This window comes from Lingula anatina, chromosome 4, assembly GCF_051362555.1.
Source record: "Lingula anatina isolate TDL-2025a chromosome 4, LinAna3.0, whole genome shotgun sequence".
NCBI lineage: Eukaryota > Metazoa > Brachiopoda > Lingulata > Lingulida > Lingulidae > Lingula > Lingula anatina.
Genome location: NC_141770.1, coordinates 5,184,096 through 5,210,872, shown reverse-complemented (window position 1 = coordinate 5,210,872; position 26,777 = coordinate 5,184,096). Strand labels below are relative to the sequence as shown.

General features: G+C 36.3%; 2 long non-coding RNA genes across 4 annotated transcripts; one reads left to right on the top strand and one right to left on the bottom strand.

The window, feature by feature from the left end:
• Positions 1-204: 204 nt before the first annotated feature.
• Positions 205-25,336, bottom strand: LOC106158293 (uncharacterized). 3 transcript variants are annotated; one of them, XR_015334198.1, is made up of 9 exons: positions 21,834-25,336; positions 20,796-20,875; positions 8,783-8,862; positions 8,286-8,362; positions 7,755-7,867; positions 6,933-7,030; positions 4,493-4,572; positions 2,318-2,423; positions 205-434 (listed from the first exon to the last, which is right to left on the bottom strand). It is a non-coding gene; the product is annotated as an uncharacterized LOC106158293 (long non-coding RNA). The 3 variants fall into 3 exon arrangements; XR_015334199.1 differs by having other exon boundaries at positions 8,286-8,365; positions 8,783-8,859; XR_015334197.1 differs by lacking the exon at positions 21,834-25,336 and adding an exon at positions 21,296-21,808.
• LOC147762128 (uncharacterized) lies at positions 25,269-26,458 on the top strand. The gene is made up of 2 exons (XR_015334203.1): positions 25,269-25,662; positions 26,008-26,458. It is a non-coding gene; the product is annotated as an uncharacterized LOC147762128 (long non-coding RNA).
• The last annotated feature ends 319 nt before the right edge of the window (positions 26,459-26,777 follow it).

Genomic DNA, 26,777 nt, shown 5'->3' with positions numbered 1-26,777 from the left:
ATATAGCTGTCACCAGTGTCTGTCGTCGGTGCCACCGTCATCTTCGTCGAAAAACCATTTTACCTTTTGGCTTAAAACTTACAGAACTGATGAATATTCATAATACACAAGTCAAATTAAAAAAACAGCATGATTGGGCCATTTTTATGGAAGTTATACTGTTTTTTCACCTTTTTCAGCATATATGCAACACCAATAACATGATAAGTGGAAAACCATTTTACTTTTTGGCTTGAAACTTACAGAAGTGATGAATATTCATAATATGCAGGTCAAGTTCTAAATAAGCATGATTGGGCCATTTTTATGGAAATGACACAAAGCAGAGCACGCATCCTGTACATCATCTACACCTAGCGGTGCCATGCTGGAAACAGCAAAGGACTACAATGACCCCTCTGGCACGCGGGTCCTGTCACATGCACTTCTAATTTCTGCAAAAGATGAAAAAGGTCTACTGAAAACACATAATAAATCATCAATAAGAAATATATATGTAGACATATACAGTAGTTACAACACAGACATAACACAATGATCAAAATACATTATTATATTATAAAAAGGCTTAAATGTCTGTCACGCCTACCGAATCAGCTAGGGTAAAGATAATTATCCCCTAACAGCTTTACTAGGCGTGACAGACATTTGAGACGGTTAAGTTGATCGCAATTTAGTGAGACTCTCCAGGAAGATAGATCGATCCAAAAGTTTGTGAGAGAGCTCATACAAAGTGATCAGAATACATACAGACACATTCCAATGTCACAACAGACAATGCACAGGCATCAGAATGAATATATGAAATTTGGTCTATATCAAAAAATGTGCTATGCAAACCCTCATCCTCCCCAACAACCAACAGTTCACATTTTAATGTTAAAACCCTTGTCACCTTGAAAATATATGTAAAACTGATTTGGATCTAAGTGACCCATTTACAAATAATAATTTCTTAGTTACAGCATATAGTGGCGATGGTCACACTGCGATTAAAGACAATCACCAGTAAGGCAATATCGTTGATGCACTGACCTGTGCTGAGGCTGCGAGGTTGAGATCATTTCAGCTGTCCTCAGTCAGGAAATATACCTTCATCTATACTGAAAACGGATAATACATCACCAATAAAAATATTTATAGACATGATACAGTAATTACAACACAGAAATAACAGTGATCAAGTAATATTGTTATATTATAATAAACACATACAGCAACAATTAAGACATAGACAGTGATCAGAATACGTACAGACACATTCAATGTCACAACAGACAATGCACAGGCATCAGGCATTATTATATTATTATATTATATTATGGAATTTCGTGTGTGTGTGTGTGTGTGTGTGTGTGTGTGTGTGTGTGTGTGTGTATATATATATATATACACACACACACGAAATTCCAAGTATACATTCTGGTGCCTGTGCATTGTCTGTTGTGACATTGAATGTGACTGTATGTATTCTGATCACTGTCTGTCCCTGTATGTGTTTATTATAATATAATAATATAACCTGATCACTGTTATTTCTATGTTGTAACTACTGTATATGTCTACATATATTTTTTATTGATGATGTATTATATTTTCAGTAGAGGTGAAGGTGTATTTCCTGGATTATCGTCACATATCATCATATATATATATATATACACACAATTAAAATTAATTAATAAATAAATAAACAAAAGACATGCAAAAACCATTTTCAAATAAACCTCCTGACGATCGGGCATACCTTCTGGGTATGCCCGTGAAACTCGGAGTCGGGGTTTTTGCATGTCTTTTGTTTATTTATTTATTTATTTATTTTAATTGTGTACAAATGCTCCGTACTGTTGAGCACTCTGTTCCACATTCACGCTTGTTATATATATATATCAAAATTTTTGCTAAGCGAACACTCTCCCCCAACTCCGAACAGTTCTCATTAACCTTTGTGTCACCTTGAACATATCTAAAACTGATTTAGATCTAAGTAACCCATTTACAAATATTAATTTCTCAGTTACAACATATAATGGTGGTTACAATGGGATGACCAAGAATCACCAATGTAGCAATTAAGGCCTCGTTCACATGAAAAATCTATTTTCTAAAAATCTATTTTCTATTCGCCTTATCTTGTGATCACTGTCTGTGCCCTGAATACCCCGCGGTGTAATTACTGGCAGCGCGAGCCAGTTACTTCCAAAGCTGTAATTAATTCTCGGTTGCACTCTGAGTGATCACAAGATACCGCGAATAGAAAATAGATTTTTAGAAAATAGATTTTTCATGTGAACGGAGTCTAAGTTGTTGCACTGACCTTTTTTTGCTGATGCTGTAATGTTGTAGAACTAGTTGGTGAACAGATGAATTCAGCTGTCTTTAGTGTGATGATAATGCAAAAAACACGCCTTCGATCATCACTACTGAAAACATGAAATCATCAATAAAAAATATATACAATATTGGTAAAGGTTGTCCCACCCCCATTTCCATGTACTTTTATTTACAAATGATCACCTCACAGCTGTAAATTGTTAGAAATAGTGCGTTTTATTACAGATACCGTGTCTAACATGATTAATGGTTAAAAAAATACAAAATAGTGGTGAAAATATACATATTTTATACCATTTAGTAAAATTTATAAGAGGTACCCCCTCAAATCCACTGTTTCACTGTTACTTCTACAGATGTAAAGAAATGTCTATTTAATTGAAAAGACGCCATCAAATGTCACCAAATTTCGTTAAAGGTCATGTGCCTAACAGAGTGTGCATCTACCGCGTACTGCAATTATCTCCTGTAGACCGCGCGACGAGCCTTCAACACGGGTAACAATTCTGTTATGTGGGATATTGTCCCATTCTTCTTAAACAAGTTGGGGGAGTTGATCCACGTTTTTATGGGGTTGGTTCTCCTTTGCATTGCACACTCCAATTCATGTCACAGTTGATTAGTAAGTTTAATATCAGGGCTCAATGATGGTGGTTCCATCCTAAGAGCATTGTGTTTCTTAAAAAAAAACTTGCCAGGCGAAAGGTGTGAGCAAGTGTGACGCCATGATGAAACCTGGAGTTAACCCCAAAGACAGTTCTTGAAGATGGAATGAGATATCAGCTGAGAATTATGCTACGTTCAGTGATTCCACAGGCTTCTGAACCTGGCCATCCATCACTGGAAGGAAGTTGGTTTTGATGCAGAATCAAATTATTACTTGTATCCCATTGATGGTCAAATGAGGGTCCATAAACATGTTAAAAAATGCTTCTTGAAAGGGTGTGTGTAGGATAATATCTCCTGAGGTGTTAGATCAGTCCGCATTTGGAGAACATTCCAAGCCCATGGTATTAGTACATTGTTCCTTTCGGAATAAAACGTAACAGGGGCATTTTAATGTAACATTCTCAACAGAAATCTCACTCCATTTGCAAGAGGTGACTTCAGGGATGCTACTGGCTTCATTGTGACAACGCACTTCCTCACAGCTCTCGTCTGGCAAGCGATTTGTTGCAGAAACACAGGGCTCTGAGGATGGGACAACCGTCTTTGAGCCCTGATATTAATCCTACTGAGCACCAGTGGCATTATTTGTAATGTGTATTGCAGAGGAGAACCAATTCCCAAATAATCTTGACCAATTCCGCCACGTTCTTTAGGATGAATGGGACAATATCCCACATAACAGAATTGTTACCCGTGTTGAAGGCTTGTCGCGCCATCTACCGGAGATAATTGCAGTACGCGGTACATGCACACGCTGTTAGGCACGTGATCTTTAACGAGCACACCCTAATGCTAATTGTGTGTGAATTTGGTGACATTTGATGGCGTCTTTTCAATTTTATAGACATTTCTTTACATCTGTAGAAGTCACAGTGAAACAGTGGATTTGAGGGGGTACCTCTCTTAAATTTTACTAAATGGTATAAAATGTGTATATTTTCACCACTATTTTGTATTTTTTAAACTATTAATCATGTTAGACACAGTATCTGTAATAAAAATCACTATTTCTAACAATTTACAGCTGTGAGGTGATCATTTGTAAATAAAATTACATGGAAATAGGGGTGGGACAACATTTTTGACCAATGCTGTCTGTAGACACATACAGAAGTGACAACACAGAAATAACACAGTGATCAAAATATATTATTGTATTATAATTAACATATACAGTGACAATAAAGACATAGACAGTGATCAGAATACATACAGACACATTCAATGTCACAACAGACAATGCACAGGCATCATATTGTATACATGGAATTTTGTCTATATCAAAAATTTTCCTCAGCGAATCCCCCCCCCCCCCAACTCCGAATAGTTCATAGTAACCCTCATCACCTTGAAAATATTTAAAACTGATTTAGATCTAAGTGACCCATTTACAAATGATAATTTTTCAGTTACAACATATAGTGGCGATGGTCACACTGCGATTAAAGACAATCACCATGCAGTATGGCAATATTGTGGTTGCACTGACCTGTGCTGAGGCTGCGGGGTTGAGATCAATTTAGCTGTCCTAAGTGTGATGATAATCCAGGAAATACACCTTCATTTCTACTGAAAACAGATAATACATAATCAATAAAAAAATATATGTAGACATATACAGTAACAGGGATCTCCCTAGGTTGAAGGTCAAGTGTGCCATTTGGGCACACTCAAGATTGAAAAGTGTGCCATTTTGCGAAACATTGTGCCCAGTCATTCAATGCATGCTTGGGCCACAAGTTCATTTATAATGTCACAAATAGTCAGTATAATTTAATTGTAACCATTATTTATTGCATTTATAATTTATATTATAATTACTATTAAAGATAATTCATTTTTTTAGATAAAATCTGAGAAGTATTCTAAGCATATAAATAATCAGAATAAAACATCTAAACAAAAATAAACAAGTTTTTATTTTTTTCATTCTTTTTTAGTGTAATATAACAAAGCCCATGGCAACATTTTGGCAACATCCACTTATGCATGTGTGTAACAGTGTTCATAAAATAACTTTTAATAGAAAATTATATTCTGATTTACTCCTCTGGATGCCAAGTGTATCTTTATATCTGTAAATATCAACTTTCCAGTTCCATCAGAAATATACAAGTCTTCAAAAAAAAAAAAAAAAAAAGGTTTTTGGGGCTAAAGTTAGTGGATTACCAATTTATGGTGAACTAAAATATCTACACTTTCATCACATAAGACAGCAATGACTGGTGAATCTGTTGTGTAATGTTCTCATCAATTAAACATCAAGTATGTCAGTTGCAGTATTGTAACTGCAGTATGAGACTGCACTGCTGCACTTCAGCTTGGAGAAAGTTCATTGAAGAACTGTACTTAGAAAGTGGAATACACTCCTTGGCCATCCAAACCACTGCTTTCATCGCTGTCATGATGGCCTTCTCTTGCGCATTCAGGGTTAAGGTAGTTGCTGTGTTCATGTACACCCGTTCCTTTGGTACCTGTTAAAATAAGCATTGCAATTCAGTAATGCTGCCTATTACTTTATTAATTACATAATATATATATTTAGAAACTGAAAAATTCACAAATCATTTTGTCCATAATAACAATCAGTGATACTCAAACTAAAATGACTAAAATGCAATCCCATTACTTTGCATAATGATTTCTACATCATACGATACATTAACTTGGCAATAAACTACCAAATTGTATTCAAAACAACACAAATAGAAATGGAAAACGTAATTATAGTGTTTATTGACTGCTTATCCCACCAAAAACGTAGTACCTTGCTTAAGGCCAAATGCACAAGAAACTCAAAATAATCTCAACTCCCTGTACGCGTGCGTACATCTCTAAGTAGCTGCACACGTGGAAACACTTTTAAGTTCAAACTATTCGTTTTTTAATTGACTTTGAATCAGAATAAATTAATTTAAGTTACCTGGATAGCACACACATGGTCGGCCATTCCAACGTGGCGGGTGAGCGTACTGGTGTGAAAGTTTCGCGATACCCCCAGGGTATTACGTTTGCCCGCCTTTTTGCATGGTGCACACCACATGGTCGACTTTTCCTTGTCGAAGCGCAGCCACGGGAATATCTGCAGCCAACTTTGCTGAAACTTCCTAATGGAAGTTAGAGGAGGCTCTCTACCTGGTACATTACCACTAGTATGTCCGCTATCTAGTACATTACTCGTATGCCAAAAAAACGAAAGCTTCGGCTGCTTTACTTTTGGTGCGGCCATCTCTGCACTTCCGGTGTATTCTCTATGCAGAGAAGGTACTCTCCACACAGAGAACGCACGCAGTAGACGTAAGACTAGAACTTTGAAGTTCGGTTTTCCCGACTGACACTCATTCCAAGTTTAGTAAAATTTTGGTGGGTTTAAAAATACACAATTTTAACAGTTTAAAATATGTTGAACAAACAAACTCCGTTTTTTTTTCTGTATTTAAAGTTATTTATTTTTTATGCGCCCTTGAGACGCACTGCTATTGAAAAAGTGCGTCATTACAAATCTGTACGCGCCAATGGTGCAAAAACGCAGCCTCAGGAGATCCCGGCAGTAGTTACAACACAGAAATAACAGTGATCAGGTTATTCATAACACTATATCGCACCTGTATCGTAACTGAATCGTAGAGCATGTCGAATTAGGCCAGAAAATTTTTTAAATCTCACAAATCCTCATAAATCCTGAATTTTTTCAATTCATGGTGATTCGTGGGATTCGTGGTCTGTGTGAAATAGGGGCCTTAGCGAACCCTCCCCCTCAACTCCGAACACTTCACATTAACCCTTGTCACCGTGAACATATGTAAAACTAATTTGGATCTAAGTGACCCATTTACAAATGATAATTTCTCAGTTACAACATATAGTGATGATGGTCACAATGGGATTGAAAGGAATTACCAGTGTAGCAATATCCTTGTTGCACTGACCTTTGCTGATGCTATAAGGATGTAGAAGTAGATGGTGAGCAGATGAATTCAGCTGTCCTTAGTGTGATGACAATCCAGGAAACACACCTTCAATTCTACTGAAAAAAGATAATAAATCATCAATAAGAAATATATATGTAGACATGTACAGTAGTTATAACACAGAAATAACAGTGATCAGGTTATATTATTATGTTATAATAAACACATATAGCGACAATTAAGACATGCGCATAGACAGTGATCAGAATACATACAGACACATTTAATGTTACAACACACAATGCACAGGCACCAGATTGTAAACATGAAATTTTGTCAATATCAAGATCTTTGACAAGTGAACCCTCGCCCCCCAACTACGAACAGTTCACATAACCCCTGTCACCTTGAACATATCCAAAACAGATTTGGATCTAAGTGACCCATTTACAAATGTTAATTTCTCAGTTACAGTTAATATATAGTGGTGATGGTCACAATGGGATTGAAGAAAATCACCAGTTGTACTAGGTTCTTAGATATACTGCGGGTATAATCTAGATGCTAGGGGCTCTAATCCTACGCTGGAAGATTCTAGGTACGGTACGCGATTCCCGACTTGGATTATGCCTGGAGAGAAGAGTAACGCAACACCACAGTTTAGTTACCAAAATCAAAACTCATTTATTGTCAGGTCATAGCCCGATTTTATACCTAACTTGTGACTTCACTATAATTAAAGAAGATAAGAAAAAGATTAACGTTAGATAAGACATATAAACTTTACTGGTCTGATTATTGGTCTGAACACGGTGTAAACATTATCGATGTTGCACTGACCTTTTTTGCAGATGCTTCCTGTTAGGTGTTAGAACTACAGGTAGATGGTGAACAGATGAATTCAGGACTTCAGTGTGATGAAAATTCAGAAAACAGACCTTCGATTATCTCTACTGAAAACAGATAAGAAATCATTAATAATAAATTTATTTGTAGACACATACAGTAGTTACAACAAAGACATAACACAGTGATCAAAATATATTATTATATTATAATAAACACATACATTGACAATAAAGACAGTGTTTAGAATACATACAGACACATTCAATGTCACAACAGACAATGCACAGGCATCATATTGTATACATGGAATTTTGACTATATCAAAAATTTTGCTTAGCGAAACCTCCCCCCAACTCCGATCTTCACATTAACCCTTGTCACCTTTGAAAACAAAATAAAACTGATTTGGATCTAAGTGATCCCATTTATAAATGATAATTTCTCAGTTACAGCATATAGTGGAGATGGTCACACTGCGATTAAAGACAATCACCAGTATGGCAATATTGTGGCTGCACTGACCTGTGCTGAGGCTGCGGGTATGAGATCAATTTAGCTGTCCTAAGTGTGATGATAATCCAGGAAATACACCTTCATTTCTACTGAAAACAGATAATGCATGATCAATAAAAAAATATATATATGTAGACATATACAGTAGTTACAACACAGAAATAACAGTGATCAGGTTATATTATAATATTATAACAAACACATACAGCGACAATAAAGACATAGTGATCAGAATACATACAGACAAATTCAATGTCACAACAGACAATTAATGTACTGGCATCATAATGTATACATGGAATTTTGTCTATATTAAAAATTTCTTCCCCCCCCCCAAACTCCTAACAGTTCACATTAATCCTTGTCAACTTGAAAATATATAAAACTGAACTGGATCTAAGTGACCCATTTACAAATGATAATTTCTCAGTTACAACATACAGTGGCGATGGTCACACTACGATTAAAGACACTCAACAGTATGGCAATATCGTTGTTGCACTGACCTGTGCTGAGGCTGCAAGGTTGAGTTCAGTTCAACTGTCCTCAGTGTGATGATAATCCAGGAAACACACCTTCATTTCTACTGAAAACAGATAATAAATCATCAATAATAAAAAAAAAATATATATATATATAAAAATGACATCTTTCACTCTATTGAAAATTGTAACCTCTACAACTATACGCAGATGATAACACCTTAAGTGCTGCACACCCAGACTTCGATACCTTAAAAAGGGAGCTCGAATACGATGCACAAAATGCTATAAACTGGTTCTCCTCAAACGAGACGGAAACGAACCCTGAAAAATTTCAAGCTATTTTTATTGGAGTCAACCATAGTGATGAGCAATTTTCCTTCAATGGAAAATTGGTGAAACCAGAACCTTGGGTCAAGCTCCTTGGGGTTTACTTTGACTCAAGACTGACTTTCAACAAACACATCTCAGAATTATGTTCAAAAACAGCATGTCAATTAAACACTCTGAAAAGGCTTTCAGCTCATCTAGATGTCCCAAGTCGGCTTGCCATTTTCAGGCACTTTACATTATCAAACTTTATTTATTGTCCGTTAGTATGGCACTTTTGTGGTGAGGGAAATATGAAAAAATTAGAAAAGATACAGAAAAGGGGTCTAAGATTTGTCTACGACAACCACACAAGCAGTTACGATGAGCTTTTAAATATGTCAGGCCTCAGCACTCTGCACTTGAACAGGCTACGTATACTTGCACTTGAGGTTTACAAAGCTATACATGGACTTGCACCTTCCTACATCTCCGGCCTTTTCCAGGAAAGAATAACAAGTTACAACCTTAGAGGAGAAAAGACTCTAAATATACCCAGATTTAACACAGCGACATACGGCAAAAAATCCTTGTCATATCTTGGGCCAAAAATATGGAATTATCTCTCAAATGACTTAAAGCAAAGCATCAATTCAAATGAGTTTAAATCACTTTTAAGGCTTTGGGAAGGACCCATATGCAGATGTAGCCTGTGTAACCTATATGCTTTTAATGAAACTGTGTAATAATATGACATGTTTACATAGTTTTATATATCCGTATCAGTGATCATTGTACGTAGAATTGTCTGTTTTTTCACAATTGTTTTAGGTATAGCATTTCTGCACATTTCCCATAATTTTTTTTTTCTAATTTGCTATCTTAATAGATTTCATGTTAGTCGAGTAGCCAGAACGCTAACCCTGCAATGTTTTTTCCTGTAAACCTTTTTTGCTGAAATGCATTCTTTAGGTGGAGAGAAGCAAAATTAGCTTGGTTGCTATTTCCGAGACCTTGAGCATTTTTCAATATGGCCGTCAATATATGAGGAAAAATAGAAAAACGAACAGAAGCTTTTTTGAACGAGTATCCTATCAGGAGAGCACAACAGTACTAGTGAATGCACTTAAGCCTGTTACATATAGCAAAAAACCAAAATGGCCGTCAAAACATACGTCAGAAAGTAAAAAAAGCTGCAAAATAAGTTCGTTTTTTTGCAAATTTAGCCTTATTAAAAACATATCCGCCTTTTCTATTTATGTTGATTATGACAATTTGTTAGTCATGATCCTAAATTATTAGAAACTGCTTATTTGACATTAATCAGATGGTGGCAGACGGTGCCATTTCCTGAGAGTACATTTGCCACTCCGACGAGCCCCATAGCCAAAGCTTGCTATGTTATATCTTGCAAGCTTTTTCAAAAGAAATTATTTCATCTGGGTTACAAAACTTAGAGAAGCTTATAAGCTTGACTTTAGTTGCCAGTTGATATGTACGAGATATAGATAATTTTTCAAAATTTAAGATGGTCGTCAATTTGTTATATGAATAGCGAGAGCCATACATTCAAATAAAAAATTTAATGCTTCACTCCATTGTTCATCATTGCATATTTATGTTTATATCCATGCAAAGTGCGATCATTTATTTCATTTTGCACGTTATTTTAATAAAAAATGGCCTCCAAAACACAATGGAAGGGCTGTAAAACTACAAGGCTTTTAACTGAAATAGACTTTAACTGGAACAAATATAAATACATATATAAAGTAAAAAGCGATACACCTGCATTCAAGACATAGCACACAATAAAACATACTTTTAGGTTAAATGATACGAAAAATGAAAACAACTAGAGGATCAGAGAGGCAATACCACCTCCGAATATTGTACCACCAGCTGGAGCAAGCGCATTCGTATAGACCCCCACATACACAAAATAAGGGACACAGCCACCAGTCTTGTGCTTGACAAGATGTAAACATGCAATCAACAAGAATTTTCAATATATGCAAAAAATATATGAAACTAAAAATGGTACAATCAAATTTAAGTTCATCGTAAGGTAGGTGAAAGGTCATTTTCAAGGTCACAGTAAATTGCCAGTATATGACTTCCTATTCAAGTTCAATAGTAACTATGGACCTATCTCTGCCAGGTTTGGAGTTAAAAGAGAAAGAAATTAGCAGAGTTCAGTTCATGATTATAAGTAGATCAAAGGTCAATTTCAAGGTCACACTTAGATTGCCAGTATATGACTTCCTATTCAATTTCAATAGTAACTATGGACCTATCTCGCTAGTTTTGGAGATAAAAGGGAACCAAAATTTGCAAAGTTCAGTTCATGGTGAAAAGTAGGTCAAAGTTCAATTTCAAGGTCACATTTAGATTGCCAGTATATGACTTCCTATTCAAGTTCAATAGTAACTATGGACCTATCTCTGCCAGTTATAGAGATAAAAGGGAAGCAAAATTTGCAAAATTCAGTTCATGGTGAAAAGTAGGTCAAAGGTCAATTTCAAGGTCACAGTAAGATTGCCAGTATTTGACTTCCTATTCAAGTTCAATAGTAACTATGGACCTATCTCTGCCAGTTTTGGAGATAAAAGGGAAGCAAAATTTGCAAAGTTCAGTTCATGGTGAAAAGTAGGTCAAAGGTCAATTTTAAGGTCACATTTAGATTGCCAGTATATGACTTCCCATTCAAGTTCAATAGAAACTATGGACCTATCTCTGCCAGTTTTGGAGATATAAAGGGGCCCGACACGGTGAGCATTTGGCGCGCGTCACTTGCGCTGCGCCGTTTTCTCATCGTATGGGGGGGTATTTTGGTGAGATTTTTGCCTCACGGGCGGCTGATCAAAATTTCTCACGTGTTTGATTTTTTTGGTCTCTTGAGGCAAATGTCTCAGCGTGTGCGGGGTGCAAGCGCCGATTGCTCACGCCATGCTAACAAATCGCATGTGCCAGTAGCCGGAAACAAACAAAAATGGCAGCCCACAGCGAAGTCAACAAAAATGTACACAGTTATAGTTAGTCTGATTGATTAACTTGGTCACCATTATCCATTACCATCAGAAAAAACAACAATATGTAATGTTTCCTTAAACACATGATCCCACAATCCACTAGGGGCAGGCCGGGAGGCACCTCTGCTGAGCAAAGAGCGCATCGTTTGCGGGGAGCTGAGGAGCGCGAGCATCTGGCGCAGCGCAAGTGGCACGCGCCAAATGCTCACCGTGTGCGGGCCCCTTAAGGGAAGCAAAATTTGCAAAGTTCAGTTCATGGTGAAAAGTAGGTCAAAGTTCAATTTTAAGGTCACATTTAGATTGCCAGTATATGACTTCCCATTCAATTTCAATAGTAACTATGGACCTATCTCTGCCAGTTTTGGAGATAAAAGGGAAGCAAAATTTGCAAAGTTCAGTTCATGGTGAAAAGTAGGTCAAAGGTCAATTTCAAGGTCACATTTGGATTGCCAGTATATGACTTTCCATTCAAGTTCAATAGTAACTATGGACCTATCTCTGCCAGTTTTGGAGATAAAAGGGAAGCAAAATTTGCAAAGTTCAGTTCATGGTGAAAAGAAGGTCAAAGGTCAATTTCAAGGTCACAGTAAGATTGCCACTATATGACTTCCTATTCAACTTCAATAGTAACTATGGACCTATCTCTGCCAGTTTTGGAGATATAAGGGACTAAATGTTATTATTTTGGAGTTACCATAATGTGACATAAATTTCCTACAGAAAAGATTAATTAAAATAAAGAAAACATCATTTTGGTCAAAATTCTTAAAGTAGGAGGTGCTCTGAAGTTCCAGGTGTTCACATTTCATGAAATAATGTCATTTTTGACCACAAGTTGTCTGCTTTGCCAAGCCTTATGTATTATTTTTCCAGAGTTCAAAATTTATTATCCATTACCGTACTGCACATTTTGCTTTCACCACCAATATGTACTTTTTGATACAGCTTAACTTGAAAACCGTATGGAATACAAAAAAACGGAGACCACTTTCAGTGTTGGGCTTTACATGCTCTACAAAATGCAAAAAAGAATGGGTCTCTAGCATTAACGGTTCCCGAATTAGAGATAGTTTTCAGTTTCGGTACTTTATGGCCGCTACTCCCGTGAAAATGCACCGATTGACCCCAAATTCACGGAGATGAAAGATGACCCAATGGGTAACACTTTCCAATGATATTATTGGTTAAGTCTGCGTGGTGTCTGAATAACAGGGCAAAAAAATTTTTTTTCGTAAAAAATTTCATTTTTTTTGAAAATTTTGGCCCGTTTGACCTTGAAATAAAGGTCAAAGGTCAAATCCAAGGGCATATTTGAAATCTACACATATGACTTTTGGAAAGCTGTCTGTAGAAATTTTTCCCATAACTCCTTCCTTAGGGTAGATAATTAGCATTTAATTTTGCCATTTTTAGACAAGGGTGCATTGCAATGAGTGCCACACCTAGACCCCAATACCGACAAAGCCCAAATTTTACGTGGAACGAGTTGAGATTATAGGTGACCTGAATCCAAGAGATGGGTACAGGGGCCCTTACCGTCTAGGAGGAGAAGCGGTAACGGTGACTTGGCGGCGGAGCCGCAGGAGCCGGCGGAGCCGCAGGAGCCGGCGGAACATACGGGTCGGGACTAAAACCATGGGTACCGCCAGCGCCTACGCTGGTGGTACAAATATGTCCGTCAATGCTACTCTATGATCAAACCAAACATTGCAACTGGCAACAAGTTTTGCATTCTTAATCAAAAATTACATTGTGGATGATTTAATGAAAGTCATTAGCATTCTAGTATGTGTAAACTAAATCATTTTGAAATAAAAAAGGCATAAAAAGGTTGGATTATTCTTATCCTTATTTTGTAAACTTTTTAAATATTTTAACACCTATGGGTAAAGGCATTTTTGTTGTTTAATAATGAATTTTATTATAAATAATCAAGATCCAAGCAGGGGTATACAAACCCAGCAGTTAGGGCCCATGAGGTCAGCTATTCTTGACAACGTGACATAGTTTGGGGATATGCGAGGGCTACCCATCGACATCATGTATTTGAAATGTTGTTTTTTCCAATATATATACTTACAGATAATGGAAGCTTTGAGATAGGAATGTATGCATTTTTCTAATTGTAGGGTAGATGTAATTATTCATTGTGGATTTATTGATGACTTAGTGCTCGGGTAGTTAAGATGATGATGAGTTGCCATGTTGCCATGGTTCATTGCACGAGGGAAAGCTCTTTTTTTTTTTGCAAAAATGGACCAAATACACATTGAGCAATACTCAGTGGGCATCTGCACATTTTGAGGATTGGGTTTGGAGGCCTATAAAGGCCCAAAAAAGGCCACCCATGTTGTTAGTCCAGTGAATGGAATCATGCCATGTCTATCATGTGAACAACATACACCTCTGGGCATTGGGTGTGAGGGGAGTCTGATTTGAGCTATAATGTATGAGTTGTTCCCACCCCACAATCAGGAACCTGGTTGAATCCCACAACATGCCAGGTTCTGTTAGCAAAATACCACAGCCAGGGTGAGAGAGTGTCAACTTTAGACAGGAACGCTACATCAGGTTGCATCAGCTGCGGGACCAATTTCGCCATGCCAGTCGTATAGCACAAGAAGCACCCGGCAGGAACAACAACCGGAGCAGCAGCCCCACTGTGCGTCGACGCTTGCTGGAGGTCAAGCGATGGTGGTCATTGATGGCAACAAACCAGTAACTGCTCGTCACTACATACAGGTAACGGATTTAGTCAGAGGACAATGCACCACTAACGCGTCTGATACCTAACTACGCCCCCTTTTTATGAATGGTCACCGTGGGAAGAAGACAATGCGACCATAAGTAATTAACGCATCGGCATTAAGGTTTAACAATGATGTTTTTCTCAAGCCAGCACGTAGCGCGAGCCTTGTCAAAATAAGTTGTTGAAGCCGCAGCGGGACGCCAACACCACTTTATTTTTTATTGTTATGTAATCCGGTAAATGACGCGTGGCTTGTTGAATGAGCTAATAAGATCGCTTCAGTTAATTATAACCTTGTGGAACGTGCTTGCATCATATATCTCGCTAGACAACTTGATTGATTTATTTCATTATGGATTTGCCAAGCAAAATTTTACCTGAACAGTTTACCGAGTGATCTCGACAGCGTGACCCTCACATTGCAGGGCATGACTCGAGTATATGCACAGAGTCTGTTTGATATGAATATACTAATGCTGCCGTGGTTTAATATGTTCTTTAAAACTTCATGTTACACTGTTTACATCATTTCAGGCCACCATTCACAGAAAATTTATTTTCAAAACAATAACTACATTCCGCGTCGAGTCGACTTTGAGCACGCAGCTGATATTTCATTAGCGCCATTTTTTACATGTGCAAGCAACAATATATCGAACGCGCTAACTACATTGCGACAAAAAAGTCGTTATAGCTTTTAGATAGAACTGTTAAAAGTGCTTATGCACCTCAGTGCCCTTTTTGCTCTCTACACTTTTATATCCAATTGAATTTCAGGTTACAAGTATGGTTACAAAGGTAATTCAGATGATGTAGGCACATGTACATGCCTTATCCGACGACAGTGTTAATTTATTGGTTTGTTTGCGGTCATTTTTATGTTGCCATGTTGCTCACTATTTTTGTTTTAAATGTTTCATCTAAAAGTCAACTTCAATTTTATAACCATTAATTGCATGGAATCAACATTTGTTCGGTTAGACAATTAAACTAAATTAGACTTTTAAGTAACAAGTTAAAACTTTTAAAAAGTAAACTTTTAAATTGTGGAAAAAAGATCAAACTAACATATCAACCCAATTTTGTAATTATTTACCAGGGGGTGAAGGATGCGAACATTCTTTGTATCTATATTTATAACAAATGTTTCACTGCCACCCCCTTACCCAGTACACACGACAGCTACCGCTCATATTTGTGTAGTGAAGATGGGTGAGATAGCATATATTAACTGATGCAGAGCTTATTTCTGTTTTAGGAAAGTGATCTTTGTTTTGTATTGCGTTTTGTACTGTTTACTAAACTAGTAATTAACTAGCAAGGGGTAGGTTAAGAGTGCAATTAGCTTGTTACTAACAAAGAGCTGCAACTCTTGTTTACGCGTCAGGGCGGCTACGACTTCTATCAACTTGTGTCGCTGAAAATAATCAAAACAAAGTCTAGCAACACACGCAAATTGTTCAACTTTGATGTGGAAGGGCAGACTTTCCTGAAGCAAGTAAAGTGTTGGAAGTTTCCACGACGACTCATATATTTAAGAGACACGAAGGAAACCGCTATATCCCGGATGTAATGAACAAAAGCTGACTGGTGGGGCAAGACATGTTAACACATTTTTGAGAAAAAGTGCATATAAACTTCACGAGCTAAGCAAAACCTAAGCTATGCCTATACACAAGTTAAAATCAACCGCCCTTTACATAAACCCCGCGAGCAAATCTGTTGATACATGTATTAGTGCGGTTTCAGGAAAGTGATCTACTGCGTTTTGTGATGTTAAGTAAACTAGTAATTAACCAGCGAGGGGTAGGTTAAGGATCAGGGGCGCAACCTGACCTTTTAGAATTGTAAGCACAGATTTTCAAAATTCCCAGGTACAGTTAAATGTAAATTTAGAATAAATTAAATTTGCCAAATATTATAGCTCAGTTTTCACCGGTAATAAAATCATCAGTTAAAATTAAATACATTGCGGCTATTCAATTAAGTTCCATTACATCATTTCACCCAGAACCAAGCCTTTTTTCTAGGATTGGGATACAGGCTGTCCAAAATGGGGTGGGAGTGTGATGAAGTGAAAAAATATTTTATAAAATTATAATAAATTTCAATGGGAAGGGAGGGTTAATAACAATCGATAACGATCTGCCGCTGACACTCTTTTGCGAACCAATTCCCATGAAAGAATATGAAAATTGCCTTTTCGTCTCGCTTAGATCGAGAACGATCTCCGGCTGACGATCTTCCGCAAACGGAAGCTATTGAACGGATATGAGAATTGCATTATCGTTTCGCTCGGATTGCGAATGATCTCCCGCTGACAATACGAAACTTGCGTTCTCGTCTTGCTCTTTGGCTAACGAAGTCTTTTTAGCAGATATGAAAATTGCCTCCTTGTCTCTCTCGGATTGCAAACGATCTCGCGCTGAAAATTTGAAAATTGCCTTTTTGTCTATCAGCTTTGCCAGGTGCCGTATGCATGGAGGTCCGGAAGGTGTCCCCTTTCATAATTTGGCAGTTTGTTTGTCATACGAATAAAAAAAATGACTGCAATCTTATAACCCTACTGCGGTGTATCATGGTGTACGACTAGACAAATTATGAAAATTTATGCAGTTGTGAAATTAAATACCTTGACAATGATATAATTATAACTGTTAAATTTCTTAATTTTATAGTGCATCAAATTGAATAAATGCCAGTCGGGAAAGATAGTGCGTGATTTTTACTAGCATGTTTCACAACAGCAAAATGTTCATCATTTGAAATGTAAAAAAAAGTATTATAAAAGGTGGGATTATTCAAGGACTTTCAGTTATTATCTTTTTCTTCGTGGTTATTCAACAGTATAATGCAATTTGAGAGCATTTAACTCGAGAAATACACGACGCGATCCGCAGGCTACTATTCTTCTGACTCACAAAGGCCGGCATTTTCACCCCACTCACCCCATCGGGTTTATCACCCTGTTTATCTAAATGAAAGTGCAGGAGTATCTTTCTATTGATGATGGTGTCCTGCTCACAGTGGGTGGCTAAAAGCAAGCTGAGTAAATTTAGGCCGAGTTAGAGTAGTATTTATCGCTGCTGGGTCCCAACGGCTTAAGGTTTAATTCCCTATAATTAACGCACTGATAATAGTCGTTTAACTACCATAAGGATTATAAACCAAGGCTATTAAAGTGTCCTCGAAATTAATCCTGTAACTGTAGATCAGATTCTGCAACCTCACATGACCTCGTTCATGCAGCAGAAAACTGAAATCACCATTTCCCAACAGGACAAGACCCGTTCACATTCAGCACAAATGATCCAAGTGTATCTGGAGTCCCAAGGGTGGATGTCCTACCCCGACCTGTCTATTCTTCGGATATGAATCCGATTGAACACTTGTGGTACTACTATATCTTGGCCGTCCATTGGCCAAGGCAGCAGCTGATCCAGGCACTATGACAAGGCTGGAATAGGATTCCGCACGACACCATCCCATCCACATTTATTGCCTGAGCATGCGCCAACAGATCGCCGCCTGCATCGAAGCAAGCGGAGATCGTACCGGCTATTGACTGTTGTGATTTTGTGTTGGGTTGGTGCCATTTTTGTCTTGAAACTATTCATGAAACTTAAGATTTTTGGTTCTGTATACCAATGTCCTAAACAAATGATTTATATGAAAATAATCCAGTTAAGAGCTTCAAAATAACAATTATTTTGAAAAATATGTCCTCAAAGATTTTAATGGCTGTCAGTATATAACCAAAAGATTTGTGAGATGTTTTTTTTATTGACTCTTTAAAATGTAAAGTAAAAAAAAAGTGCAGTAATAAGAAAAACTAGAAATGCTGTTAAATACTGATGAAATATTCTTACAAGTGCCAATCTCAAAAAAAAAAAAAAAAAAAAAAAAATGGGAAGTTTTAAAGCTAAATTTTATGTACATACTGAAAAAGTTATGATAAAGATATAAAATCAAAATATTAAGGTATGATCAATATAAAAACAAAAACCAAAAATAATAATACGGTTAATATTTTGACAAAAGTTCAATAAAATTACCCTCCCCCCCCCCCCCCCCCCCGCCCCCAACCCTGTCCCCACCAACGGACTTGGTTGGACTCCATGTAAATATAAGAGTCCCGATTGAAGATTAACATTTTGGACTCCCTGTGCCCAAATTCCTGCAGAACCCCCTGTTGACCATTGATAAACGTTTCATTAGATTGAGCCTGTATTAAAAAGAGAACTTACGTAATGGTCAGTCCTATCAATGATCCTCTTAGTATAACTGTACCTTACAAGTACACTTTGTCAATAAATAAAAAACGTTTGATATATATTATACAACGAATTACCGGTTTAAAACATAATTTAACTGCTTATTTTTACCTTTTTGGGCATGTTTTAGCGGTCATTTGAAATGCCGAAAACCATGCACTTTAAACCCGACTCTTTGCTATGTTACATAATTATTTATTTATAATATAATGATAATATAATATTTTTTTTATATTATTGACGGCCATCTTGAATTTTGAAAATTGATCAATGTTCAGTATGTAGCCACTGCCAAGAAAGCCCAAATTAAATTGGCTTTTATACCCCCAAAGTATTAAATTCTTTTAAAAATTTCAGGGAATAACATTCAAAGTATTTGACTATGGGAGCCGGGCAAGCAAACAGACTCTCGGGGGGGGGGGGGGGGGGTTATTGAACTGTCAGATAAGCTTATTCCAACAGTTCATTGTCATGACTAACAAAATATTAAAATTAACATAAATATAAAAAGGGGATATGGTTTTAATAAAACTAAATATGCAAAAAACAAACTGATTCTGCAGCTTTTATTATTTTCTGCCGTATGTTTTGATGGCCATTTTGGATTTTTGCTAAGTGGTACGCCATTAAGTGTATTCACTAGTACTGTTGTGCTCTCCTGACAGGATACACGTTCAAAAAAGCTGTCAATAAAGTTTACCTGGTGACTTCTGGTCGTTTTTCTATTTTTCCTCATAAATTGACGGCCATATTGAAAAATGCGCAAGGTCTCAGAAATAGCAACCAAGCTAATTTTGCTTCTCTCAGCCTGAAGAATGTATTTTAGCAAAAAAAAAAAAATTACAGGAAGGAACATTGCAGGGTACGACTATTGGGCCTATGAGAGTGGCGACTCGACTATGTGTTTTTGTATACTCTTTGTAGAAAGTTTTTCATGTGTTTTTGTATACTCTTTGTTGAAAGATTTTCTTTTTACTCTCTTACTAGACTTCATGTGTAAATATTGCATTATTGTAATTTGTAGATATGTTTTCATCCTTACCCAGTCGGCGAATAGCTGTAAAGCTAATGTTTCCATTCAATTTATAACCGACATGAAATCAAATTTATTGTATTGTAATTTATTGTATTGTCTATGTAAAGATTTTTGCTAAGCGCCCCCCAACAGTTTACATTAATCCTTGTCACCTTGAATATATATAAAACTGAGTGAGATCTAATTCACCTTTTTCCAAAATGATAATTTCTCAGGTAAAACATACTGTATAGCAGCAATGTTCACAATGGGATTGAAGAGAATCACCAATGTACCAATATCGTTGTTGCACTGACCTGTGCTGATGATGTGAGGTTGAGATGAGTTCAGCTGATCAGAATACTATACAGACACATTCAATGTCACAACAGACAATGCACAGGCATCAGAATGTATATATAAAATTTTGTCTATATCAAAATTTTTGCTTAGGGAACCCTCGCCTCCCCCCCACCCCCCCCCCCCCCAACAACAGTTCACATTAACCCTTGTCACCTTGAAAATATATGACACTGATTTAGATCTAAGTGACCCATTTACAAATGATAATTAATTTCTCAGTTACGAGATATAGTGGCAATGGTCAAACTGCGATTAAAGAGAATATTCAGTATGGCAATATCGTTGTTGCACTGACCTGTGCAGAGGCTGTGAGGTTGAGATCAATTTAGCTGTCCTTAGTGTGATGATAATCCAGGAAACACGTGTTCATCTCTACTGAAAAAAGATAATACATCAAAAATAAAATATATTTATAGACACATACAGTAGTAACAACACAGCAATAACACAGTGATCAAAATATATAATTATATTATAGTAAACATATACAGCGACAATTAAGACATAGACAGTGATCAGAATATACATCCAGTCACATTCACTGTCACAACAGACAATGCACAGGCATCAGAATGAATACATGGAATTTTGTCTATATCAAAATTTTTGCTTAGTGAACCCTAGCTCCCCCTCAACTCCAAGCAGTTCACATTAACCCTTGTCACCTTGAAAATATATAAAACTGATTTAGATCTAAGTGACCCATTTACAAATGATAATTTCTCAGTTAACATATATATATTTTAATCTAAACCTTGGAAATTTTAATTTAAAGTCCATACTTTTATACCCTACCCTCAGGTCATTTCAATGTCTTTTCATGCAAGAATGTTGTCTAACAACTCGGGTTGATACAATGTTGTTATCTGACGTTGATACAAAGTTGTTATCTGAGGTTGAGCCAACTTTCAAATCCAATGTTTATCCAACGTCTTATCAACGTTATGGTTCAACGTTGTTTCAATGTTAAAACAACATATTTTGCCCGCTGGGATTATTAGTTGTAGTAGTTGCTTACTCAACTTTTACAGAATAAATTTGAAATACTTCCATGTGAATTTTATCTGTTAATTCACTTCCTCCCTTTGAGGATTCAGTAGCACATTTACATTAATTAACAAAATATCAAGAAAACAATTATTTAATCCAAATTTACTCCTTATTTTACCCTTATCTGCAATGATAATGTTATAGCATTGGTGGCAGGTGTCTCTATTTAACAGCTTTAGACAACAGTTTACAGTGCTGTTTTTTTTTTTTTTTAATTTAACAGGGAGTCTCTTCACTGAGGCACCTCAAGACAGATGACACTGAGCAGAGCTATTATACTCACAGCAACTCCCTGAATGATTTCTACATGGTTCTCCAGGCTGTGACAGAGGACGAAATCAAAGCAGACCAGATGACATCCCCTTATCACATATACGATATATGTGCAGATGAGGCCACAGACTCTTCCAACAAATCTGTCATCTTCATTTACTACCGCTACATAGATGCAACTGGCATAGTGAAAAGTAGGTTTATGGGGGTGAGGGAGCTACCTGGGACAAGTGCTGAGGACATCTACACAACCATCAGCTGTTTGTATAATGCAGCTGCTGACCGTGGTCTTGAAGGGCGAGCTGTTCTCCATGGTGTTGTCAAGCAGATGGCCAAATTCTCTTTCATTGCCCTAACCTTAGAATTTTCAATTTTCAATCAATTTTCTGTCATTTCTCAAAACAAATATAGTATCTTCATTCCCTTAAGAAGGTAATAATTTTTCTTTGATAACGGACTTATTTAAAAAAGAAACATATTTCTCTTTCAAGCCAAATCATTTGTAATTTTCTTTAATTCCTCAACTGAAGACTTATGCTAACATTACTAAAAAGTTACATAGTGTATTATCATTTTCTCACACACCAATTACTCCATTACATTTTGCAGAAGTTTGCTGAACTTGTTCATGTTGTTGGCCATGATCTTTTGATCATTTATAAACCTGTTTTCCTTGCACAAAAAAAAAAAAAAAAAAAAGAATGCTGAAAAGGTTGTTGAAAAAAGTGTGGCTAACAAGTTTTTCTTTTGGCTAAGAATTTTTAGGCCCAATTAGCCACAGTGACTAAGACAAATCTATTGCTAGAGGAAGCCTAGCATAGACAGCGATCAGAATACATATACAGTAGTAATAATAATTATGTTTCTGTTGTATAACGTTTTAAAAATGTTTGAAATTTTTTAATCCCTATCCTGTGAATAGAAGGGGGCGGACAAACAATGGAGAACCGTCTAAATCCCTTCAAAATTCGATTGCAAAAACACAATAGTTTAGGCGTAATAACACACAATACCTTAGGCGAGTGAACCCCTTGATGCCAGTATCTGTGGTCCAACGAGAGCGCAACAATCCACTGTAACAAAGTGTAATTAACAGCAGGACACATCAGCCAGAAGGTCCCCATTGTTTGTTGTGGTGATAGGATTATAGCTGTAAGAGGCTTGAACCCATGCAACCGCGTGCCACTAAACCGTCTCCCGTAGCGAACTGTCCTTTTGTTCACTAGTTTGGCACGCGCATCTGATTACCTTTTTAGTGTTGCTAACAAACTGCTAGTTAAATTTGTTATCAGGTATTTCATTCCATATGAATTTTCCGTAGTCAAAAATTGAACTAAGTATTTTTAAATTTAAACTTGTTCAAAGAATAGCTATATACTCTAAATAAATGCATACTTAGCAAGTCTAATATGATATTATGATTGTTGGGTATGTAGACTTCATATTCATGTACACTTCTATTGAAATTATGTAGTTTAGAATGAGCTTGAGTTCGTCAAAGTCGCACTGAGCGGTAAAATTTGACCTTGGCAACATTGTAACTTTGGCCACTATTCCTCAACTAGAGAGTGTGCGGGAGATAATGTATCTTTTAATCAATGTTGTATGTATAAAATATTATTAAAATCCATCTTTGGAAACAAATGTTGCAGAATTTTTTGTACCAAAAATCGTGCAAAATCCAGGTTTTTGTGTCATCCATGACCCTTTATTTTGGCGATTATCACCGGTTATTTTGGATATTATTACAGTTTTCAATTGATAGTCAAACAATGCGTGTCAGTTTTATATCTAATTTGTCAATTTAATATTGTTGCACCTTCTTTTTCTATGATCTACTACCGGTACATGTCCCTTAGCAAAATGAAAAGTGTGCAGCACATATGCTGCAAATGTACTGTACATGTGCGGCACACTCTAGAGTGTGCAGTAGACAGCTTTGGGAAGTGTGCAGAAGTGTGCGATAAAATTTTTTTCTTGTTGCACACCTACTGCACACTTCCATAAGTACAGATAGTGTGCAGAAAGTATGCAAGAGACTTGGTATTTCAATAGAAGCATGCGGAGAGTGTGCGATAACCTTAAAATTTGATCAAGAGTATGCAACAAGTGTGCAGAAAATGTAAATTTTCTGTCATGAGTGTGCAGAAAATGTGCAAGACACTTGGTTTTTCAACAGATGTGTGCAGTAAGTGTGCAATAAACTTTCAATTTCATCAGGAGTTTGCCATAAGTGTGCAGAAAACTCAATTTTTTTGTCAGGAGTGTGCAACAAGTGTACAGGAAACTTAGAAATTTTAAGTTGTGTGAGTTGAGTATACAACAAGCTTTTAATTTTATCGGGGTATGCTATTTTAGAGTAAAAACCTTATTATTTGATTATTTAATATGTACCAATACAATATACATGTATATGCAATGCCATTGGCAATTACACAAACAAAATACTTCAATACACATTTTACTTTATATACATCAATCGGAAATAATCAATGCTTACATAAAATTTTAATTATTATCATATATAAGTGGCAAGTACACAATGATTAATAATACACTATTGTGAGCTATAGTGGGTATTTATGTAGCCGGCCAGAGAGAAATCCAGCCAAATTAGTCCAACAAACAAATAAATAACATTATGTAAAGCTAGTTATAAATTGTATTGTTCTAACAAACTATGGTGTTTACCTCACTCAAAGTATGAGAATACGTCAAGAGCAATATAAGTTTAACAACATCTGATAGAAAAATGCCTAATCAACCCTTTAAACTCATTCACTAAATCACAACTTTTGAAATGCTATGCCTGTCATTTAAAAAGATTATTATCAGGATGTATCAAAAACAGTCATGAAATCTAGGGTTGTGGTAAATTAAACATGGCTCCTACTAGTATAATCTTGACTTTGCTAGTTAATTTTCACAAAAAGATAAAAACACAGTAAATGTATTTTTAGTATTTTTATGATGATATTTACTAACTTCATATTTCTTCTATTATATTGAAAGTCAACTTTATCTAGTCAGATTTTAATCTTGCTTATAGTCAGATTTTACTTGACCTTGGCTGTTTTAAAAAGTGAAATTTCAATCCAGCCTAATATATGTAATGTAATGTAAAAGTAAGTGAACATAAAGGGTATAGTACTGTCCCTCATAAAGGGTGGGAAAGGAGGACAAATTAATATTTTTAAAGATACATTTTATTATAAATCATGCTCAATCACACTTTAAGCCTAGGGTTTAACAGCCAACTGATGTTAGAGAATGTCCTACTCCAACCACAGATTCAACAACTGTCTTTTGTTAGCCTGGCACCTATTATTAGGTCTCTATTCCTGCAGCTATTGCTACACCAATAGGGAATGTCCGGGATAGCCTATTTTGAACATCTGCGCAGCAGATGACGTCAAACGAGACCTGGATTGGAGAGAGATTTCACGAGAGGTGGGGTTAAAATCTGCCATTGAAACTTCTCTCGCGGTTGGGCACAAGTCTATGTTATAGGATTGCATTGAGTAAAATTTGGCGTTGTCATGTAATTTGGCGAATTGCTAATGTTGTGTCGTTGGGTGCATTGCAGTTAAAGTTAAGCAAGAAAACCAGGAAAATGACCATGGATGACGGACACAACTGGCGAGAGAAGTGAAGAAAGAGAAGTTGGGCTTGATTAGATTAAAAGGACTAAGTGCTGACATATTTAAAGTACAGATCAGGTCGCAGTATTTTGTAGAAAGAAAGGGACCAACTGCAGACAACTCGCACCCGGCACATCACTGGCTCCATGGCATCACTGTATAGACCGTATCATCAACGGTCGAGGGGCATATTAATAAGTAAGTTTTGTGTGTAGTTTACAGGACACCATGGTTTATTAATGTAATACAGCCCTAGTACTTGTGATTAATAGTCTTTTACGGTAACTATATCAGACAAATTTGCTTGTACCATTCCTATCTCCATATAACGTGTAGGCCTACCCGATTATGAAATACTGGTGAACCTTCCACACCTATTAAGCATACACAATGTTCAGTTGCATTTGTAACATTCCATGCCGGGTGGTCAGTTATCATAATTGCAAGTAAGGTAGAAATTAGAGTTGGTATTTTACAACAACGTTTATCACATAATGATATATATTTCAGAAAACTAAGTGAGTTATTTTTTATTTATTTTAGAGCATGACAGACACAGCGCATGTTATTGAACCAGGCAAGAACTGTGAGAGTCATGTGGTCAGGATAATCAGATGTTGAAGATTGCTCAGTGTATATTAATCTCTTATGTCCTAAGTTATTATGTTGTTTACTTAATTATATCAGGAGTCAATAGATGGCATTTTTGTCTGGGTGTCACTTACAGTATCAGGCATTTTCTTTATTACTTTAAAATGAAATATTCGGTTTTATGAATAGGCTTATATATAGGCCTATGTGATTTAATGAAGAAAATTATTTTTCTTGCTAGTATCATTCTTATGTTACTGTAGTGACTTTTTTAATAACTATATGACACCTGTTTTTCATATCATTTACTCAGATCACAAATACAAGTTCGCCTGTGATGTGTTTATTTGTTGCATTTGTGTATAACTGTCAATAAAATGCAATGATTTTGTGAAAATTTCAACTTATATGTTGTCCATTTTAATACTTTCTTTTGTCATCTTTCCTGTCATTTAAGTCGGATCTGATCACAATGAAACTTACATTTTGTGAATGCCATTAGTTTCTATAGCATCATTTTCATAAGTAAATAAATGAAGAAAATTAACTTTATGATCAAATTCGAGCCTTTTGAATTAGTTACTATAAATTTAGTGAAAGTAAAACAAAGATGCAGGCAAGTCTAATGTTCTAATATGCCATCCCTTCAGTAAATGAAATGTCAAATGATTTTATTTTACTTCTTTACAAATAAAGTTTAATAGTAAAACATTTATAAAGAA